We start from the raw sequence: 14,646 nt of genomic DNA, 5'->3' as shown, positions 1-14,646 counted from the left end.
TTTGACAGGATTGCAGAAACAAAACCAATAATCTATGATCTATGCAGTGTACCTAATGTTTTTAAAGTTTTATTCTCACTGTCCAGAATCTACAGAAAAGAACCGCCGATAGATCTGGTCAAAATCAGGGGCTTTATGTACATTATTCAATCATTACCAGACATATATCAAAATTATCATTATCAGTATTACTATTCTTATATTCAACACTAACATTACATTAACAGTTATTTGAAAATAATAACAAGACATATCAAATCATAGTGAAAGTGACACTACAATCACCTTAGAATAATAGTATTTTTTTGTCATATTTATCATATTCATTGTTACAATGTACATCATTATCATTATACTGATGTTCCCAAAGTGTACAATGTTATGAGCATGAAAGTGTCCTATTTTACATTACATTATTTTTTCAATGAATGTTGATGTTGCCAATTTGAGCTTGACTGAATGCCTCTTTGAATTCAAGATCTGACCTTTTCAAAATTTTCGCAAACTGCCCTGCATCACAGCAAAAAAGGTTCTCTCACTTTTCCTGCCTGACCCCTACCTCCTCTAAAATTTATGCAAATTGGCATCACATTATGAAACCAGCTGTCCATGTATTTCGAGATATAGGCCTCACTGGTTTCCCATCTTCTGCCTAGATCTTTGTCCCTCTCACATACAGTGCATTGTAGCCTTGCTTCAAGGCTTCAGGTTTGTTATTTCTATGCTGCAACGGTATATTCCATCTTTTAGAGGCGCAAGGGTCCTTCCTCAATAACATACTGTCTGTTTTGCTTTTTGTCTAATCAAAGCTCTCGTAAAAAAAAAAGATAATGATAAAGAAATTTACAAAGTATGATTACTTCATGAATACATCTGATAAAATATTGCTGAAGTCTGCAAAAGTTTTTTACTTTTTTTTTCCGATTCAAAATTATGCATGATTTTTAGCTATGGAAACAGAACTACATTAATCCCAAAATATGTATGCCCATTCTGGATAGAAATCAAAGGGATTTAACCTTAATTTGAGTAAATAGGGCACCAACAAAAACTACAGATGGCACCATCAATATATTCTTCCAATGGGAATAGACATTCACGGCAGCAAAAACTCCAATGATTAATAATGTGATACATAAACTGTAAATAGAATTGGGAACTGAAATATCAACTTTCAGTTTTTTTTTTGTCCTGAGAATGATTGTATTTGCTACTCAAAACATTTTAGAAATCAATGCTAAAAGCTTTAATCGAAGGAGGGGGATAATAAGATTCAGAAGCACATGTGCTGGGATGATTAAAAAAAAACCTAAACCTACAGACTTGATCTAAGGCCAGGACCCACAGCCTGACTGGGCAAAGTGAAATTGGCTGATATTTATAGTGGAAAACTCAATTTTGTTTCAATTGCTGCCCACTTACATCTAGAGTGCTAAATAAACATGGGCTGGCCATCTCAGCTTAAGCATTTTCTCTCTGTCCATTGCACACTCATTTCAAACATTCTTTATTTAATCATAAGAAGACTATCTCTTCTCTCACTTTTTGTTTAACCCCATTTCAAAGTTCTTTAGTTAGTTAGGGCGAGTCCACAAAAGAAAAAAAAAATATTAGGAATGGAAGGGGACATTTGCACAAAAGTGTACATAGAATAAGTGCTACTTCAGTTAGGTGGCTGGGCAACTGTCAATTTTGCCATCGATTCACTTCTATTTCTTTGCAAATCCACTTGAACGAGGGGGAGAAATATGAAAGGATTTCATGATAAGATTGAAGATTTTTTTATCAAAAAAGGGGGTATATGTTATCGAGTGTGTACTCGTGCTGGGAGTGAGTGGCATGGGCAAAAGTGTGGACTCCAGTTTTATACCACCTAGTGTAGTGGCAAGGTGTTCACCAGTGCTGGATAAGCATGCTCAGAAGAATGTAACAAAAAATGTAATATATCCATCCATCCATGCATCAATCCATTCATTCATTCATTCATTCATTCATTCATTCATTCATTCATCCATCCATCCATCCATCCATCCATCCATTCATTCATTCATTCGTTTGTTCCATTTCCAAAACAGAATATAAATTCTATTAATTTTTTTTTTCTCTCTCTCTTTCTGCTAAGGAGATACCAGTTTCCTTCTTGATATATATCAAAACTTAACTCCATAAAGCTGAATAAGTTTGTAGGCCTATCTAAATTCTGTTTATCATACCCTTTCATTTGTTACATACTCTAACACTTTACGGCAGAGGAGATAGGAATTTGTATACAGACCCCCAAAAGAGGGACCTTACAGAGACAGAGAAAGGGAGAGAGAAAGACAAATAAAGGGAGAAAGGGAGAGACAGATAGGAGAGATGGGGAATTAGATGGTAAGAAAAAACACAGACATTATGAACCATACACGTTGACATTTTGAACGTGAAATGTGGGCTTATTGTTGGTTTAGCCAGGCAGCAAGTTCCCAGATAATCGATAAATTAGGGACATTTTAGTGGCATTTGATGGATATGTCTGGCTCCCTGTCACATGAGTGCACTCATAAAAATTTGAGGGGCATTGTAGCCCTGGCTCCAATCTGCTTCAGGAATATTATTTTATTCTACCATATATTGACCACATCGTCCGGTAGACCACCCTCAGATTCCAATCTCACCCCTCTTATGCTATTTTAGGGGGATAAATATGAAAAATGTAACACACAACAATTTTGACTGGCACCTGTAAATCTCTTTTTTCCTCCGTCTGTCTTTTTTTTTTTTTTTTTTTTTTTTAAGCCATGTCTCCTCACTACATTTCAATACCTTTGTCTGTTACCACTAAATGTCAATTTGATTCACTTACGGGAGGCGGGGGCTAGCTAAGCTTTATTGACTGGTACAAACACTATCCACTATCATGAAGTCTGTTAATGTGCATGACGCTTTTGTACAAACACCTGTAAGTTAAAGCACTATCTCTTTGCAGGGATATTCCACCGTTCCGGACCATTTATTGTGCTGTTGAGATCAAATCTGACTCGGGTCTTTTTTTCTTTTTAACACATCAACCAAACACTTTCAGACACACATGGGGAGTATTTGTAAGATCTTGCGATGAATGCATTCCACCGATAAGGGAGCATTCAGATGCATCACTCGTTAACGTGACGGTTCTGTGGTGTCATTCCTTTTATTGTCATATCCCCTTCATTGCGGCATAGCGCATTGTCGTACTTACGTCTGCCGCTGAGGTGCTGCGTGCAATTAAAACCCAGACAAGAGCGATCATGAACATAAATGTGATATTAGATGATCATGTAGCTGGATGCTCAATCATTATGTACAAGATCTCACTCTTGGGCACAATATGGCATTCAGCTCTACAGCTTTGCACTCTGTCAAGAAGAGGAGGGTGTCTATGCATTCACTGCAACTTAGCCCCATATATAGTAATATTATGCACCGACATAAAGCCGTAAGACATTAAACATTATTTGAATACAATTTGAAAATAGTGCTAAAACTATCACTCTAATATATTAAGGTATACTGTAAAACGAGAAATGTTCACGTGCATTTTAATTTCGCGAATTTCGCGAGCGACAAGATTCACGAAATTAAAATGCACGCGAAAGTTCTTGTCTACACTATATACATTGAATGCCAGTGGCAGTTTGCGAAAATTTCATGCAGCAAAAAAAGGCCGTCGGCTCCAATTCGCGAAAAATTCATGCCGCGAATATATCATGTTTTACAGTAAATCCACTGGGTTCGATGGTTTGGTGCAGCATCTCCTTGTATTTTTTTTTTTTCGATATTCTTCGTGGTGGTATTTCATTAAGCAGAGTAAATGAAACATTTTAGGAAATTGAAAGTCATTCTTATTTAATAGGCACTCTTTCTTTTAGTAATTCCTTATGGTTTAATGCGAGGTATAAATATCAACAATTGTTCAAACACAAAGAATTAGACCAAAAAATCATATCAATATGACCTCTCTAAATATCAAAACACTCTCAAGTCTGAATTGATCGGTGTTCCCTAACAGCATGTATCATTCATCCCCAAACCCTCACTGCTATGTAAAATAAGTTTAAAAAAACTGGGTTACAACTTATGCTGGTTGTGTGCAGTGCTTAGCTGACACACTTTTCAGTCGCACATGACTTGTTCTACAGAAGCACGTAGCTCCAACGAAAACAATCGCTGAATAATATAAATATTGTCTTCTTCATAGTTGGTAGAAGAGAGAAGGAGAGATGGAGTAGAAAAAAAAAAGAGTTAGGCAATCATTGACTGCAGTCATTCACTGCAAAATGACCTGCCGTACTGGGCTCAGAGTTGAATGCAAACGTAAGCAGCATCGTCAGCGGAAGGCGCCTGTCCAAAACAAACACGACCGGAACCGTAATGGCCGCTCTGACATTCGGAATAGATGCAATGGGATTCCGGCAAAGTTCAAATGGAAAAATGCAAGTCGGTTGTCTAAATAAACATCGAAGGCTCGATCAGCTCTGACTTTGCGGGACAGAGCGAATCTGGCAGTCAAAATTTTGTGCATCATGATATACATATGTTATCTTTGAGTGAACAGTCGTAGCTTTGCTTACTAGTATCAAGCGTCCCCTGTTGAAACTCACAGTTCCTTGCTATGGTACTACTTATTGGCAGGTGCATTATTTCACGGTCACAATATGAAAGAAGAAATTCATGTAAATAAGGGCTGCAGATCATAGTACTGAAAATCAATGGAAGATAGTAATTCCCAGTGGCTATTCCAGTGTGCTGAATCTGCATTCTGCACTAGGCCTATACTGTTATCTCTGTGTCTATAGGCCTGAATCATTCTATCCATCTACTTTTATGTTTACATATTGTGAGCTAATCAATAAACTAATTCATTTGTTGATTTCTTGCATTATCCATTTATCAAATTTTCCACCAACATGATTATCTGGCTGACATCCTTTCCTTACCAACCCATTACAACTTTTTCTATCACACTCTGTACTCTGTACAAGTGCAAACCTGTAAAAAAAAAAAAAAATCCCAAACAGCTGACAATAAATTCCTCACATACGGTAATCACACTCAGACACACATGCACACACATACACACACACACAAATCATTCCCTTAGAAAATATTTGCCTTTCTATCTAATTCTTCTGATGGATAATGTATGTCAGGAGAAGACGTGCCACGACGTCGCTGATCATTGATTTCTACATTATGAATGACGACACTGCGACACTATATTTGGCATACGAGATTTCCAGTGCAGTACAGAATCGTTTAAAAGACGGCATCTGTCGGCACAGATTATGGAAAGTCAGACTTCATGCTTCAAGAAATCTTGATCAAATTAGGAGTGACTTTCAAGTTCAAGAACTACACCACTCAAAGTTCAAGTTTGATGCAAAATGAGATGATATTGCTCGAGGTGTAAATTATCCTCAATATCTCTCACCGGTCGTCTGCAGATTCGATGTTTCCTTGCATGTTGGAGAAGAGAATCTGGTCTTTGGCTTTGGTATCTGTGCTTGCACTTGGATCGAAATGCAAACTACATAACATGTGCTGTTTTTCAATGAAACATTTTCCTCTCAACAATGTCCGATAAAAAGAAAAATAACATGGAATATTGATATACCAAAATGTTGGAATTCTTACAAAAGAAAAGACAAAATAAACAAGCGACCAATATATATCCAACTGTGTTACTAAAGCCTTTTAGTGCACGGCTTCCATCGCTATATTTACTCAATTGTTATCTTGCAAAGTAGGTCCATGCATTGTTTCTCTTTAATATTACAGTTGTATATATTCATTTGCATACAGTATATTTGTGTATATTATATCTTATACTATACCTTATGACTTGGTACTTTTTACAAATTCTTATCACTTGTCATTTGTCAAATATGTATTTTGTATTCTTTATCACCTTTTGTTGGATGGAATAAAGTGATCGAACTGAATTGAACTGAACTTGACTAAATTGAATTGAAACTTCCTACACTTTGCATCATTAATTTCTTTCACTTTTGCTTCCATGGAAGGCAATGTCACCCTCAAGAAAAACAAACAAACAAATTGAATACAGAAATAGAAAAGTTATAGCCGATTGTTTGACTATCCATCGTCACTGAATTTTAAGGCTTCCGTTCACTAATGTGGATAATCAACACGCCATTTCTAAGCCACTTTAAACATCAAAGGGATGCACGCCATGCCGTTAGGAGGGGTAAAATGCACACTCTTCTTCATTCCCCTTCACCCCTTCGGGGGCTCTCGCTAGAATTTAAGTCCTTCTCGCTGAGGTGGCCTCTGGCCCACATGGCTACTAGTGGTGAGAAGATAAACATGAATCATTTAGTATCCTATTATCCTTGAGTGACCAGCAATGAATGCTTTATTTGGATGTCCAGGCATTTCCAATAATATTTACACACACTGAAAAATATGAACATTATGCATACATGCATATTGCTTGCGGCTTTTAGTAGATCAATGAAGGGTGGTAATCTTCCATTGTATGACATTTCTACTTGAACTGGGTTCAGGCATTGAATTAATTCATAAATCATTAAAGCACCCTAACAGGACACTGCCTCTTGGTTGTGCAAAATAAATAACCTCTTGAATTTTTGTCTTTTCACCCTTTTACTGATGGTTATAGCCTCCTGATTTCACATGCACCGTTGCAGGTTTTTTTTTTTTTTTTTTAAAGACAGAAACAATAGTTGCATTCACATTGGAATTATTGTTGCATTAAATATTGGGTAATTTGTTGTCACTTTTCTAATTGGCGAAATACCAAGGTAATGGGGCCTAGATACTGCACTATATTTCAGTTGGTGCAGTTTTTATTTACAGAATACCATGGCATTTCTGGCCCAAAGTAAGCATGGCATGTATGCATATCTCTCCTACAGGGAGAAGACAAGAAGTATGTCGGGTCACGCGAGAACTGCACTGCTGTACAGCAAGTGGTATTTCGAGACACAATTCACACTCAAATCTTGCATGCATACTTCATGCCAAACTTGAATTGCCACCTTAAATTCTCCAGTATTTTGTTGTGTATTCCATGGCGTCTTTCGCTGTGGCAAGAAAATAAACATTAATGATTCAGTATCCCATTAAACTTGAGTGCCCAGCTATGAATGCTGGTAGTTCAGACACAACGAAATACCATGGTGAAATGACGTGGTATTCAAATATGGCAGTATTTCACCGTAAGTGTGAATGGGGCCCAGTGCTATTAAATGTTATGACTCTTTACTACAATCACTGATGCTTGTACAACAAATTACCATGGTGAAATAATGTGGTATTCAAATATTGCAGTATTTCACCATAAGTGTGAATGGGGTCCAACACTAATGTTATCACTCTTGAACCACAATCCACAATGCTTGTACAACATGAATGATGAGCTTAGCTAATACACAAACATAAGAAGGAATATGAGAAGAGTGGGAGAGGGTAAGAGAGAGGGAGGGAGAACGAGAGAAGGGGGAAGAAAGTTTGAGTCAAACTGGAGCAGAATGTCATTTGGTGACCACCAGGGAGAACTAGAGATCTGGCCTAAAGGTTAATGGTGAAATAAAAATGGTCTATGCCAGGTCCCCGAGATCGTAAAGTGAGATTGCTTGTGCCTATCAAATAGATATTTTTTATTTTGATTGACTTTATTGCGTCAAACCAGGGGGAGGAAGATGAAAAACTGTTGCTGTTGGTCATCTCACAGGCATGAGTGGGGTACGGAATCGCGCAAATCGGTGGGGAATAAGCCTGGCTTTCTCAAAGTTTTCACTGAAAAAAAAAAATATATATATTTGTCATAATTTCTCAAGTTTCTGTACACATAAAGTGACACATTGCTCAAGGCACCTGATTTGGTGGATCATCTTTGACAATATTATGTTCAGACGCAATACTCCCGATGAAGAAAATAACCCCCATGAATTCCTACTTTGGATGATCCAGCATCAAAATGGCATGGGGGAGGGGGGGGGGGGGGAAGGAGGAGGATACATAGAGAGAAAAAGAGAGAAATAGATGAAAAAAAAAAATAGAGGGAGTGAAGAGTGAAGGGAAAGATGATGCCAGAATATGGGATGAGGGGAAGAATTAGCAGTGATGCCCAGCAGCAAAATTGTCAGCCCTGCGGTCAAGGGCAGCATCATCAAGAGAGAAGGCTCCGTCCCCAGATGAGGCAAAGACATCTAAAAATCCTGCTGGATGCTCTCTGTCTTTGGTGCCCTCAACTCTTCTTGGAAAATGCATCACGAAACAGACCAAACGGTAGATATGTTTCATATGGTGTTCAGATGACATACTTACAAGCTCAGTGATCATATTTTGGCGGTGAAGCACTGCAAACAAAAACTAACCCTTTCCTCCATATATATATATATATATATATATATATGTTTGAGAGAGTAAATGTTTAAATTGATGAAATTCTTGCACCGAGCTGTTTTTATTGCCACTGATTGACAAATTATGCTACATTGATGTAAACAAGCACTACATTGATCAGTGTTTTAGTAGTAGCCATGACAAAAGAAATCACGGGCAGGCATACTTCAGCAGGATTTGAACCTCTGACCCTTCGGTTACCATCAGACAGGCGTCTTATCCACTAGACCACTGAGTTTCTGCCAGACAGCCAGTACTGGTTCTAATCCTTATGGCATACTGATGAAATACTTGCTGTCAAGTTGTATCTATTGCAACTGATGACAAATTGACACTAATAAGAGTGAATGTTCGTGTGCATGTGCGTGTGTTTGTGTGTGTATGTAAATTTCCCTCAAGACCATGACCAGCCACTCTGCAGGGATTCATTCACGTCTCATAAATAGCTCCACATGTACATTCACACTTGTAACTTCACTATATGAACATTTACGATTTTGGACAAGTGACAGACATTGACAGAGTGGAGGAGAGGGTGACATTGACAAGTGAGTTGGAAAAGAAAAAAAAATAGGGAGGGCAAACAAAGGTACCAAGAAATGTGAAACAGAAAACACAATAAATATTAAAGTAGAATAATTCAGATAATGTCTTGGGGTATCAAGTTTCTTGAACTGAAGGATAGAAAGAGAAAAAGGGACAGAATGAGATGGAGAAAGGGGGAAGGGGTGAGGGAGAAAGATGGAAGGAGGGGGTGAGGAACTGAAGGAGGTAGAGATTAGAAGGCAAAGGGGAGGGTGAATGACCTCCGCAGGTCCAGTCGGCATCCCCCCCCCCCCCCCCCCCGACTCCCATCTTTCTAATTCATATCTTCCTACTCCTTAGCAGCTTTACATGATGAATGTCCACCCTCACTAAAGCTCCCTGACAGGGGCATTATACAATCTGTCAAAGCAGAAGAAAGAATATTGAAAGACTGTTGGGAGAAAAGACAGGAGAGATGGAAGAAAGACGCAGGAAATCTGGGAGACAAAAACCAGCGGCCAGATGGAAAGATTTTGAGGATTAAGGCGTAAAAAGCTGAAAAGGTAGAGAGAAGGAGAGCCAGAGATGAGAACAAAGGAGAACCAGAAAGATAAAGTAAGAGAAGAGGAGGAGGAGGAGGCAGAAATATGGAAAGGGGGTAAAAAGAGGATCCAGTCACAACTGAAGAACAAAGGGAAGATAAATAGAAAGATGACTAAGACATAGAGAAGGTGGTCGTGATGATATTGAAGAATATGAAGAAAATAATGATGAAGAGGAAGAACATGGTGATGATTATGCTGGATGACAAATCAGACATAAAAGGGAGGAAACTAAAAATCTGAAAAAAAAAAAAACTCCGATAAAATCTGAGGTCGGAAGAGGCAGTGCAGTGAGTGACCAAGATTGCAGCTGAGATCTGCCCCGACTCTCCCCCCTGCCACTGCAAGTAACCCTTCTCCGTTTATGCCCCTATGCAATCACAGAGGTAGGGGAAAAATGAATAGAAGTGATGGATACTCCTCAACCAGTCCTATGGACAGGTTATTACAGGCAGGGTTGCAAGTGATGGATCACCAACATCGTAGCCTAACACTATGAAGTGTTGGTAAGCAGCCATGCTGAATTTACTTTATACCACATGCAGAATGGTGCCCCGTTTCATCTGGCCCTAGCAACGTGCACTTGTGTCAAGGGATAGATGAAAAGGGGGGGGGGGGTGGTGTCTGAATGCCAGCTGAAGTTGACCCATAGATGCATGAATGGAGTGGGAGTCTCACATGGAATGGATGAGGCTGCCAAACAGACTTGACATCCCTGCTGGTGTATCACCACAGGAGACAAGCTGTGGACCAGGAACGCATCTTTATTCAATGACCCACCCAAGGGCATATAATGCTTCGATTACTCATTGCCAGATAGACTGCGTGATGATGATGACATATTACCAGAGAAATCAGAGAACATATGTATTGAAGGTTTCATAGCTGCTCTACACAACTCATTTCTTGAGATGCTACTTTCATAGCGCATTCTGCCTAACCATAAATGTTAACACTGACTCAACAACCTCCCTTTTCTTTTTGCCTGCCACATGATTGAGGAAGTTGATCAAACTTCAGAAAATCTTGGAAATAATTCCCTCCTCCTACCTCCAAAAATAACAGAAGCCATTATGAACTATTATAAACCAGGGTAGTATCGATAGCATCAATTTTTGGCTAATAGGTATCCTTACTTCATGCCATATTGGGCAAATCCATAATTTTAAAATTTTTATTCTTTGGCATCACATTTTATAGTTTCTTAGTGCAATTAAAAGACAGTTTTATGAATCTTAGTGTCCTTGTATCTGTAACTATTTACAACAAGATTTCTTTTATTTCCCCCTCCTCCTTGTCATCATCAATGTCAATATCATCATCATCATCATCATCATCACAGTCAAAAGAAAGAGAAGCAGCGGCATCACCATCGTCGTCTCCTTTATTGTTGTCATATTGGTCATAAAAGACACATCAATTATTTCACAATGGCATAATAGCCTTTGTAGATGAATATCATTGCCCTACAGAGAATGGAACAAAGTGATTGATGGACTGATATGAAGAAAAAAGAAGAGAAACAGGGGAAATTGAAAGAGAAAGAGAGAACTGAAAGACAGAGAAAGAGAAGGGAAGAGAGTTAGAAGCAAGAAATGCAAAGGTGTCTCCGTCACACATACCCAAAGTCATATAAAATTTCTCCCGAGAACACAAATCGCCTGTAGGCACGAACAGATACACGCACATCACAATAATGGAGGGGAAAAAGCACAGACAGAAATCGTTTGAGACTGTTTCAATTTCACACTCTCCCTTTGGCTGCAAAATAATGGCGAGGGAATTTCAGGGAGGGAGAAGCCTTTGTTGTTGTTGCTGCTGTTCTTTTTTTCCTTAAAAGAGAAAGAAAACTAATAACGTAAGACAATAATGAAGAGGAGGCAATGACTTTCTTAGGGAAATGGTTGTGGGGGGGGGGGGGACTTCCAATTCTTGCGTTATGGACTAGCGTCCACTCACAGAGGCCTGAGACAGGATCAATAGGGCTATGGTCACAAGCAGCCGGTCACAAGAGGCATGGTCTCGCTGGAAAATGATCTGGACAATATCGCCATGTTTGAAGATTTTCATTCACACAGGCAACAAAATATTGTGAAGTTACACAAGAAATTGCCACTGTTTGAATAGGCATGTAAAATTGGCTATGCAGGCCGTGTGTAAGCAATATGCAACCATGATATAAAAAAGGCATGGGTGGTTTGCTGCACATTTATCATGTGGCCACAGGGAGGAATCCAGAATGGGAGGTAGTGAAGTCATGTAATGAATATTTTGATTTTTTTCTTCTGCAGTGAGCATTCTTATTGAAAAATGTTGCAGCAAAAAAAAAAAAAAAAAAAAAAAAAAAAGTCTGACAAATTGCTGTCTGGACGCTAGCTTTTTGGAAGTGTTTTGAGTGGCTCTTGGCACAGTTGCCCAGTGATCTTCACCCGAATGTTTACATGTTTCTAATGTTTCACTTTTAGAAAACGCTCCAAGTTTCTATACTTCCAGAAAGATTTTTTTTTCTTATTTGTCCTCCTTCTGGTTATTTTCTTCATCAGATCCCGCAAAACGATGTAAGGAGACTGGATGTTCCCTGGCTACATCATTGCAATCAATGGCTGGCCTAAATCCTCCTCCTTCACCCCGGAGTCAGATCCCTTTCCTACCTCACTGCATTAACCCTTTGTGTGCTTAGAGTATAGATTGCCACAGAAGACCCAATACCACTGTATACCACTGTCCAAAGTCCCTGGCACCAGTAGGGTTAAAAAGCTCCATTTCAAAGCAGAGATCACTATACGCAGCTGCCAAGAGTGATAATCAATGAATATGATACCACAACATGCAAACCAAATCAAACAAGAGAAAACATATACTGGATGAAAGAATGAAATACAAAAGCTGTGAGTCTACAGCAAAGGAAAGGATCCAAAAGAATGCTGATGAATTATAGAAGTTAGGGACAAATGCTCATACATTGAGAGCATGTATCTTGAAGAGCATACCATTTACATTTTACAAACTTGAAAGTATTAAACTCTTCTCACAAACTGAGGAAATTGCTTGTGCTAAATATGCTAAGTCAAATTTAAAAAGAAGAAAAAAGATGTTCAAACCAAAGCCACAATTTTCTGCTAAGGACAAAGATAATCTCAAACTTGGCATAACCACACTGGTTGGTAACTCTGCATTCAGATGTAACACCATGCAATGTACATAAACAAGCAAAGGTGTTCTGACAACCAAAACATTTGATACTGAAAGGAGAAAGGTCATGCTACTTATCACCAACATCTAAACCACAGCATCTGATTATGGGATGATTACAAAAATAAATCATTTGAGGGAAATAGCACATGTCAATATCTCCAGGCTGATAATCTGTTTGCACTTTTGTGACAGCTCATCTCTCGGTCTTCCGAGCCATTTCGCTGTCATCCAAACACTCTCAATCCTTGAAAAACTTGGCACATGGTCCGCTGCTATTCATGGTATCTTAAGAAATTTGTGACAGTAATCCCATCTATCAACAGTGTATTCAACACTGTCACATAGGTGAGAGTGAGACACGCTAAAGAATAATTTTGAACCTGTATTGCTTCAGATAATCTCTTATTCTTCCACACCAAAGCAACAACTATTACTCTACTTTAATATCATGAGATCATTTAGAATAAAAGTCACATCAGGACAAAATTACCACAAAAATAAACTTGGAACACCGTACAGATTCTATACCAGCAATTCCCCCAAAGAACGAAATGTACAAGACATACATGTATATGACTATGATGAGGAGACTCTCACTAAACTACATCAGGAACTTCTGCTAACACTGACATCATCTTGAGCACATCCCCTTTAACATAACGATATGACCCCCCCCCTTTTTTTTTTAACAAATCCAAGATGGAGCATAGGCATATCGTCCAGGAAATCTTCATTCATCTTCATTCACGTTCAGAATGGCTGGAAACCTTTCCCTTCCTTTTTCTTTTGAGGCAGCAGCTTGCCAACATTCCGCTGCGCTTAGGGTTTTTCCTCTTTTTCACTCCTCCTTCCCATATCTCCTACTGACAGACAAAACATTTAGGGATCATTGTCTCTCTCGTCAGATGCAATTGCTTTCAGGTGCCTGCAAGCTTTTTTCATCTTTATTTTTCACAAATCTTTCCTCAATTTTCTCACTCTGCTCTCCATTGTCCCTTTCTTGTCAACGTGAATGTTACCAGTCTTGACACAATGATGGTCTTTAAGTGATGTTGAAATATGTAACTCCTTTTTTTAAATGCAATGCATGCAACCTACACCATCTTAGATGTTACACCTTCACTGAAAAAGGACCTTGGAAAGACTACTTTCAAGATTCAGGGAAAGTCGAGATCTTCTCTTGCAATAAACTTGTTGAGACTCTTGTTTCCTTTTTTCTGATGTCAAAAGTTTCAAAAAGGCACAATTTCATCTGCAAATTGAGGATGTGCAAATTAAGTGACAGAATTTACAGAGTTCAACATTTGTGGTAACACGAATTTGTTTAATGTCATCTACAATTTCTGAAAGCAGAGACTTATTCATAATCAACACTTTTGCACAGTGATACATTAAATCTAACTCCAGTTTCTTATTTGGTTGTATAGTTGAAATATAATTAGATTAAATACAAATGATGATATGGAGCAGCTTTACAACTTCATGACACCGCATAAAATCTTAAGCTATGGAATAGTCAGCTTAAAGACATGCAACATTTATTTTCATCATTATTCTTTCCCATGAAATCTTGAAAGACAACTCATAAAACTGTCAAACTTGACTTAGAAAAAAAAAATCTCACTAATCTTATCCAATAATAAGTTGATTACGGCATCAAAATGGATTAATGTGAACTTTATCACCGTAATGTAAGTGCGCCATGGGGGGAAAAATCATACAAACTTATTTTTCAAATTGACTTTGACATTCATATCAATTTCAATTCTGGCATCACCGGGAGATCCTGCCGTTTCTCTGTGAGTGCATTAGGGAGTTGAGTCACCAGCTGGTCTCCAGCATACCAATGTTACCCACCACCATGAAGGAATCATCACGCAACATTTCTCCTAGAGTGACAGCAGCTGTAACC

Source organism: Diadema setosum, chromosome 1 (genome assembly GCF_964275005.1).
Source record: "Diadema setosum chromosome 1, eeDiaSeto1, whole genome shotgun sequence".
Taxonomy (NCBI): Eukaryota; Metazoa; Echinodermata; class Echinoidea; order Diadematoida; family Diadematidae; genus Diadema; species Diadema setosum.
The sequence above is the reverse complement of the archived record's forward strand: the minus strand, read 5'-3'. Positions refer to the sequence as shown.